This window comes from Pinus tabuliformis, chromosome 1_2 (genome assembly GCF_031772625.1).
Source record: "Pinus tabuliformis cultivar Carrire ecotype Pingquan chromosome 1_2, CPIR1, whole genome shotgun sequence".
Lineage (NCBI taxonomy): Eukaryota > Viridiplantae > Streptophyta > Pinopsida > Pinales > Pinaceae > Pinus > Pinus tabuliformis.
The window spans coordinates 610,138,349-610,147,189 of NC_142298.1; the positions used below are offsets into that span (position 1 = coordinate 610,138,349).

The following is an 8,841-nucleotide window of genomic DNA, read 5'->3' on the forward strand; positions in this document are numbered from 1 at the left end:
TGGAACAACTCTTACTGAAATCCATATTCAGTGGATCCAATGCACCATTACACCCACATGACAGTATATTAGCATTTCCTGTCGTGTAAATGCCATACAAAAATTCGTTCAAAAATAAAGTTGATATATTTTGGAAATGATTTACTACATATTAGTATTTTTAGTTACCAATGTTTACTAATGAACCTGAAATTTTTCTATAGTCGAATAGCCTTACTATATTTGGCAGAGAAAGAGCTCTTAAAAGTGAGAGAGTTGCATCTCAAAGTTATTTGTGTTCTTTTCTTAGGATCTCTAGAATACTTCTATCCTTCATTGCCGCCAAAGATTGAAAACTTTCCGCCATTGATTTTTTCAATGGCAAACTGTCAAGGAGAGAAATCTTGTTTTTACATACAATTATCAAGGAGACATTAGCAATCCTACAAAGCCATTCAATGTTCAATTTTTTTACTCTGTTACTTCCTAATCAAGGGAGAAAGAACATCATCATTCGACACACAATTGTACTCCTTAAGTTAGGCATTGCACATAAATTCTAAAATATTCTCTAAGTATGAGTTACATAGAATGGAATACAGAGTCGAGAGGCTCCTTCCTTAAGTTATGAATTTCACATAGATTCTAAAATATTCTAGAAATCTGAGTTACATGGAATATTCTAGAATATTGAATGGAGTTACACTCAGGTAAATTACACTGAGAATTTGTGTTAATATGTGTGTTTCATACATTTGGGCTAGATGAATCCTATAATGGCAGAAAGTTGATCTTTTCTAGCTTGAAATTTTTTCTTATATGTGCCATAAGCCAAAGCTCTGTATTCTTCAGACATCTATATATACTTAAAAATAACACAGTACAACACAAGATTTTTTAAAATATGTACAACACATTTCTACTTTTAATGGAAATGGAATGATAGGGTCTAGATTTCATGGTTAAAAGGATCCACTATAAAAATAAGGGGAAAAATGGTCCATTATCCCTCTGATTTCAAACATGTCCTATGATATCCATATATTCTATGGTACAAAATTCTAATACATACACTAATAGTAAATAGCATATGTATATAGACATGGGTTGAATAGATCCACTACAGCTTAACAGAAAAGCACATTTTCGTGCAAAATTATAGAGCCCTGAGTTTAATGGTAACCAATTGGAGCTGCAGCTTCCCTCAGTTCTTTTCCTTGGTAATGAATATCCTACAAAATCATAAACATGACACAACAAATGATTAGCTCATAATAAAAATCTAGGTGGTGAATGAAGTTAAACTGGAATAGAGTGAAAAGATTGAATAAAAATGCTTCACAAAAATCACATTGTTGAGGCAATTAGGGTCTAAATGAAACAAAAACAGAATGCCAAGATATGCCCTCATGATAGAAACAAAGAAATTGGATAAGTGTTAGCTTGATCCCTAGACCTTAAATGAAACTAACATAAAATGTGATAAACCCTGACCCTTAAACCCTAAATCCTAGATGAAACTAACAGTATCATGGGATAAGCCCTAGAGGCCTAACCCTAAACACTAAATGTTATGAAAATAAAAATGGGAAAGACTGCTCACTGATGCAAAGTGGTTGAAGTCGCAATGGTGCACCTCATCAGCCCTAATTACCACAACCACATCTCTAAGATTTGAATCCTTGTGAAGCCTTCAGTAATCTATAACCATGGCAGGGGTTGGCATGTTTGGAATGTTGCCTTTGTCCAGCTCCTTGAGAAATTCAGTGTAGGAGTGCATAGCTTCTTCTTCAAGATAACCCACAATATTGTGTGCAAGTTTGGGGGAAAGGATGTACATGACGAAGTATGCATTGAAGAAGACTCCTTGCACTGTAAAGACTAAAGCCCTCTCATACCACTTGGGTTTTTTCACCTCCATAAATGTCATGAGGTGCATCCTCTCATTCTTAGCTTCTTCTAAAAGAGCTTTTATCCATCCACCATTGTGCTGAAATTTTCTGAGGGACTTGCATTGGAGGAGCATTCCTCCAACCATCCTTGGGACATTAGCCACTGCTTCCAACATCATGGCTCGACAACCATACCACCGCTGCATAGGACAATAAGTGTTAGTGGAAATCCTTTTCAAATTAAGGCCTAGATGAAAATACTAAAGAAAAACACGTACAATCATGAATGTTAAATTAAACATGAAAATACTAAAGAAAAACACATAAAATCATGAATGTTAAATTAAACATCAACAATAAAATGAACCAAAAAAAAAAACATAATCCTCTGATTTTTCTCAAGACTTCCCTCTGTCTTCAAACAGGGGAATATAAAATCTACAAAAAAAACATGAGCAGTAATACTTACCTACTCTCACTACATCACTCTAGGATGGTGATCCATTTCATTAACATTAACATTAACTTGTTGCCTAGCACCGCTTCTGGCATGGGAAGATTCTGTAGAGCACAACAATCTCCAAAAATGTATCACCAGATAAAGTTCAGTCTAATTAATCATAGCAAAACAAATCCAACAATACTTTATTGCTTGATAAACACTTCCCCAACTTTTCAAAACATATTACCAGCCAAATTGGCAACCACAAACAAACACTAATGTAAAAGCATTTCAGAGAGAGACACCTGAACCTTGCTTACACTGATGCTTTACAAACTTTGTTCAACATCCAGGAAGTCACTCAATGTGTAGTGAGTTGAAATGAAAGGAAAGTTTTTAACTAGGGAATCAAATAAATTTAGATTCTCACCTGAAATAACACCTCCGTTGGAAATCTAAGTGACTTCATAGTCCTAAAAGCAAACTTGTCAAGAAATGTCGTCGGAACGTGATGCTTCTTCAAGTCAATGCTCAAGTCTGGAGTGTATGTTTCCCAGGGCTTCTTTACTTCCATCAAAAGCATTTGATACACAGGGATGTTAAGTCAGAGAATTTTTTGATGGGCTCTAAGGGTGAGCTGAAAATTGCAGATTTTGGATGGTTTGTGCAGACCTTTAGTAGTAGGCATACCATGTGTGTAACCTTTGATTATTTACCCCTAGAAATGGTTGAAAATAATGAACACAACACAACAGTTGACATTTAGAGCTTGGAAGTACTCTCTTATGAGTTTCTCTATGGCATTCCATGATTTGAAGCAAAGAAGCACTCTGATAATTACAAAAGGATTTTGAAAATTGATTTCAAGTCTCATCCTATGCTAGCAGTTTCTGCCCTTAATACCACATTGCCAAGACTCAGCTGGTTACTTGAAATTGGGTTGCTTGAGATCACACTGATACACGGACAAATTCCTTGAATGGAAAGGTATGCTAGATAATCTCCATGTCTAGGGATCAATGAAATTTTTATCTTCTTTGTAAAGTCCATATTACTTCATAATTTTGTCATTTGGCAGTACAAAAGCTCAGACCCAACTAAACCTAGTTTGATAACTCACCTTGATGGTGTAGAGATCAAGCTTCGCACTTCGATGCTGCTAAACTGAAAAGTTGCAGAATCGAGCCCATCATCTAAACTTTGTCACTTAAATGTTGCCAAACTACAAAGATGCAAAATGCAATCTTGAGTTTACAAAAATTGTTGGGTACCAATTATAAATGTGCAACTCCGAGCTTCATATGTTTACAACTTTTAGGTACACTCAACCTTGTGATGGATAGGTATGTTCTAATCTCAATATTAAATGCATCAAGTGCATCATCTAAACCCTTACTCTTCAAAGTTCTTCTAAGTTGCCAAACTGAAATTACATATCTAATTGACATAAATAGTATCTAATAAATATATGCAATCTCTTACTCTTCAAAGTTCTTCTAGGTTACCAAACTGAAATTGAATATCAGATTGACACAATAATATCAAATATAGATATGCAACCTTTTACTCTTCAAAGTTCTTCTAGGTTGCCAAACTGAAATTGCATATCTGATTGCTACAAATAGTATCAAATATAGATATGTAGCATTCAACTTTCCAACCTCGAGGTAAACATGAGACTAGGTTTGAAATAAGTCTTACTAAGCATCCAATGCTACACTCACATGGTAGTATTTGGAACAACTCTTACTGAAATCCATATTCAGTGGATCTAATGCACCATTACACCCACATGATAGTATATTAAGATTTCTTGTAGTTTAAACACCATACATAAATTCTTTCAAAAATGACGTTGATATATTTTTGAAATGATTTATTGCATATTAGTATTTGGAACAACTCTTGCTGAAATTGGTATTCATTGGATCCAATGCACCATTACACCCACATGATAGTATATTAACATTTCATGTAGTGTAAATACCATACAAAAGTTCTTTCAAAAATGAAGTTGATATATTTTGGAAATGATTTATTGCATATTAGTATTTGGAACAACTCTTACTGAAATCCATATTCAGTGGATCCAATGCACCATTACAGCCACATGATAGTCTATTAACATTTCCTGTCATGTAAATACCATACAAAAATTATTTCAAAAATGAATTTGATATATTTGGGAAATGATTTATTGCATATTAGTATTTTTAGTTACCAATGTTTACTAATGACCCTCAATTTTTTCTATAGTCAAATAGCCTTACTATATTTGGGAGAGAAAGAGCTCTTAAAAGTGAGAGAGTTGCATCTCAAAGTTGGTTGTGTTCTTTGCTTCGTGTCAGGGAATTGCCATCAATACACCCTGACACTTCATTTTATGATTCCACTAGTAAGAACAAATAATGGAATAAACCAGAACAATTTGGAGGTTGATTAATCCTTTGGATCACTTTGGTTCTCTGTTGACCAATTTATAGTCCATGTGACAATCCCCGACCCCTAAAAACTATTTGATGCTTGGTCTTACAAGAAAACGGTATATTATGCATGTGTAGCTATGATTTCATTCACCCTTAGTGTTTATATTTCGGAAAAAAACTTGTCTTTATCTTATCAATAGATTTACGTGGTTGGAGGGTATGGTGAAAATTACTCATACCTCGACATAGCTAAAGTCTATGATCTTGTAAGAGACCAATGTAGTTAGTTTCCTAATGTGCCAACTACCAAAGGGGATTTCATGTGTGTCGCAGTTGCAGGGGAGATATATGTACTTGGATGGGGATGTTGCAACCCTCGCAGTGTCAAAATAGGGTATGAGGTGTAGATCATCGTATGATTTTCTCTTTTGTGGATCAGACAGAGTATCATAAGCCTCATTTATCTTAGGAAAAAGGTCAGTGGTTATCTCAAGCTGGTGCAGAGCCATGACATCAAGGGGGTATTTCAATGCCAATCTTCTGTATGCAACCCTGATATCATTGTGGGAGGCATGACACAGAAAAGAGCATAGTGATCCTTTTTCCTCCTGAAAGAAATACCCCTCTTTTCTTCTATTGTGATACTGGCACTGATGGTTCTGCCATTGAAGCTGTGAGAAGCCCTTAATACCACATTGCCGAGATTCAGTTGATTACTTGAAATTGGGTTGCTTGAGTATCACAGTGATATATGCATAAATTCCCTGAACGAAAAGGTATGCTAGCTAATATCCATGTCTAGGGATCAATGAAATTTGTATCTTCTTTGTAAAGTCCATATTACTTCATAATTTTGTCATTTGGCAAAGATGTGGTCATTATAAAATGTGAATTAGAATTTAAGTCACTTTCCCCAACATGCACTGGTTAGAGAAACCGTACACAAGCTTAGACCCATCTAAACCTTGTTTGATAATTCACCTTGATGGTGCAAAGATGAACCTTTGCACTTCGAGGCTGCTAAACTGAAAAGTTGCAGAATCTATATGAGTTTATACTAATTGCAAGGTATCTATTATAGATATGCAAACTGTAGTTTGCAATTCCCAATTTCAAGGTGTAAATTAGATCAACGTTTGTATGCTTTCTAATGTTCATATTCAATGTATCCAGCCCATCAACTAAACCTTAATAAACAATAGGATCTCAAGGAGAGAAATCTTCTTTTTACATAAAATTATCAAGGAGACAATAGCAATCCTACAAAGCTATTCGATGTTCAATTTTTTTCCTCTGTTACTTCCTAATCAAAGGAGAAAGAACATCATGATTCGACACATAGTTAAAGAATATTATGATTCGACACACAGTTGTACTCCTTAAGTTAGGCATTCCAGATAGATTCTAAAATATTCTGGAAATATGAGTTACACAGAATGTACTACAGAGTCCAGAGGATCCTTTCTTAAGTTATCCATTGCAAATAGATTCTAAAATATTTTGGAAATCTGAGTTACATGGAATATTCTAAAATCTTGAATCGAGTTACACTCAGGTAAATTACACTGAGAATATGTTTGAATATGTGTGTTTTATACATTTGGGCTACATGAATCCTGTAATGGCAGAAAGTTGATCTTGTCTAGAAGATTAAATTTTGCTAATATGTGCCATAAGCGAAAGCTCTATATTCTTTAGACATCTATATATACTTAAACATAACGCAATACAACACAAGATTTTTTAAAATATGTATAACACGTTTCTACTTTTAATGGAAATGGGATGATAGGGTCTACATTTCACAGTTAAAAAACTCCACCGTAAAGATAAGGGAAAAAAAACTCCACCGTAATGGAGCTTGGGAGTACTCCGTTATGAGTTTCTCTATGGAATTCCACCATTTGAAGCAGAGAAGCACTCTGATACCTATAAAAGGATTATCAAAATTGATTTGAAGTCTCCTCTCACATCAGTAGTTTTTGCCGTTAATACCACATTGCCAAGACTCAGCTGATTACTTGAAATTGCGCTTCTTGAGTATCACAACAATACATGCACAAATTCCTTGAACGGAAATTTATGCTAGCTAATCTCCATGTCTAACAATCAATGAAATTTGTATCTTCTTTGTAAAGTCCATATTACTTCATAATTTTGTCATTTGGCAGAGATGTTGTCGTTTTAAAATGTGAATTAGAATTTAAGTCCCTTTCTCCAACATGCACTGGTCAGAGACACCATACACAAGCTTAGACCCATCTAAACCTTGTTTGATAATTCACCTAGAAGGTGCAGAGACGAACGTTTGCACTTCGAGGCTTCTAAACTGAAAAGTTGTAGAATCTATATGAGTTTATACATATTGCAAGGTATCAATTATAAATATGAAACTTGGAGTTTGCAATTCCCAATTTCAAGGTGTAAATTGAATCAACATTTTTATGCTTGGTAATGTTCATATTCAATGGATCAAGCCCATCATCTAAACCTTAATAAACAATAGGATCTCTTCTCATGATCTGTCAAAAAGACGCAATTTACATAGATCTGGACAATTCAAATTCTAAAGAGAATGAACTCGGCCTACCCTGGACTGTGAACATCACCTGTAACACATAACCTGTGTGTAGAATGAAAACCCGGGTGAAAGAAAACTTGTTTACAAAATCCCAAGTCAATACTCATGCCCCAGACAAAAGAAAACCTATGTACAAAACCCCAAGTCGATACTCATGCTCGGATTAAGAAAAATGCTAGAGGGTTGACTCCAAGCACGGTTAAGATTCCCACCAGTGTTGAGGCTCTGGGAACTAGACCTGCTCTAGCTTTTGAACTGAGCAGAAATGAGAACCATTCGTGAGCATTCCATAGGTCAGGTTAGATTAATCAAGGAAAATCTAGAGTAATCAGTTAAAAACCTAGAGGAGGATGTAGAAAACAGTGAACTTACCTGAGAAACCAAATCGCTGATGAGATCTCAAAACCAGACCGCAAATTCCCTGAACAGAAAGGTATGCTAGCTAATCTCCATGTCTAGGGATCAATGAAATTTGTATCTTCTTTGTAAATTCCATATTACTTCATAATTTTGTCATTTGGCAGAGATGTGGTCGTTATAAAATGTGAATTAGAATTTAAGTCCCTTTCTCCAACATGCATTGGTTAGAGAAATCGTACACAAGCTCAGACCCATCTAAACCTGGTTTGATAATTTGCCTTGATGGTGCGGAGATGAACCTTTGCACTTTGAGGCTTCTAAACTGAAAAGTTGTCGAATCTATATGAGTTTATACAAATTGCAAGGTATCAATTACAGATATGCAACTTGGAGTTTGAAATTCCAAATTTCAAGGTGTAAATTGAATAAGTGTTTGTATGCTTGCTAATGTTCATATTCAATGCATCCAACCCATCATCTAAACCTTATTAAACAATAGGAGCTCTTCCCATGATCTGTCAAAAAGTCGCAATTTACATAGATCTGGAAAATTCAACCTCTAAAGAGAATGAATTCAGCTTGCCCTGGACTATGAACATCACCTGTAACAAATAACTTGTGTGCAGAATGAAACCTAGTGTTAGCTACCTATACCAATAGGTTTCATATTTCATGATTGTCAAAGAAAGTTCCAAATATGCTCTGCTTTGGTGATACAAAGATCCCATATTTCCAAAAGGAGACAATGTGTGTATATAGCTTCATGTTGATTAAGTTTTGATGGGTGGTCCAACAGTCTAATCTGGATCATGCCATGTTTCAATTTTTTTTGTTGTTGTAGAATAGAGAAAGAAGTCTGTCCAAACTGTTTAATCTTGGTAGACCAATAGCTTAGGTAGAGAAGTAAGGTTCCCAACTGCTTAATCTGGGACCTTGGAAGCCATAAGGGTAGTTCTAGATAGAAAATCAAAAGAAAAAGCCAAGAGAAAAGAAAAGGCAAATAAGGGTCTGCAAGTCTAAGTGCACCCTCCAAGAAGAAACAAAAAATGCTAGGCAAGTAGATGGGTAGGCAGATGGGGTTGCAGAAATGGCATTTCTTTCAAATGAATCTTGCTGGTCTAATACACAACAAAGCAAAGGAGCATGACTAACTTCCTTTGC

General features: G+C 35.2%; 1 pseudogene; it reads right to left on the reverse strand.

Annotated features, from left to right (window-relative positions):
* Positions 1 to 1,151: 1,151 nt before the first annotated feature.
* Positions 1,152 to 3,001, reverse strand: LOC149207110 (ubiquinol oxidase 2, mitochondrial-like; annotated as a pseudogene).
* Positions 3,002 to 8,841: the final 5,840 nt, after the last annotated feature.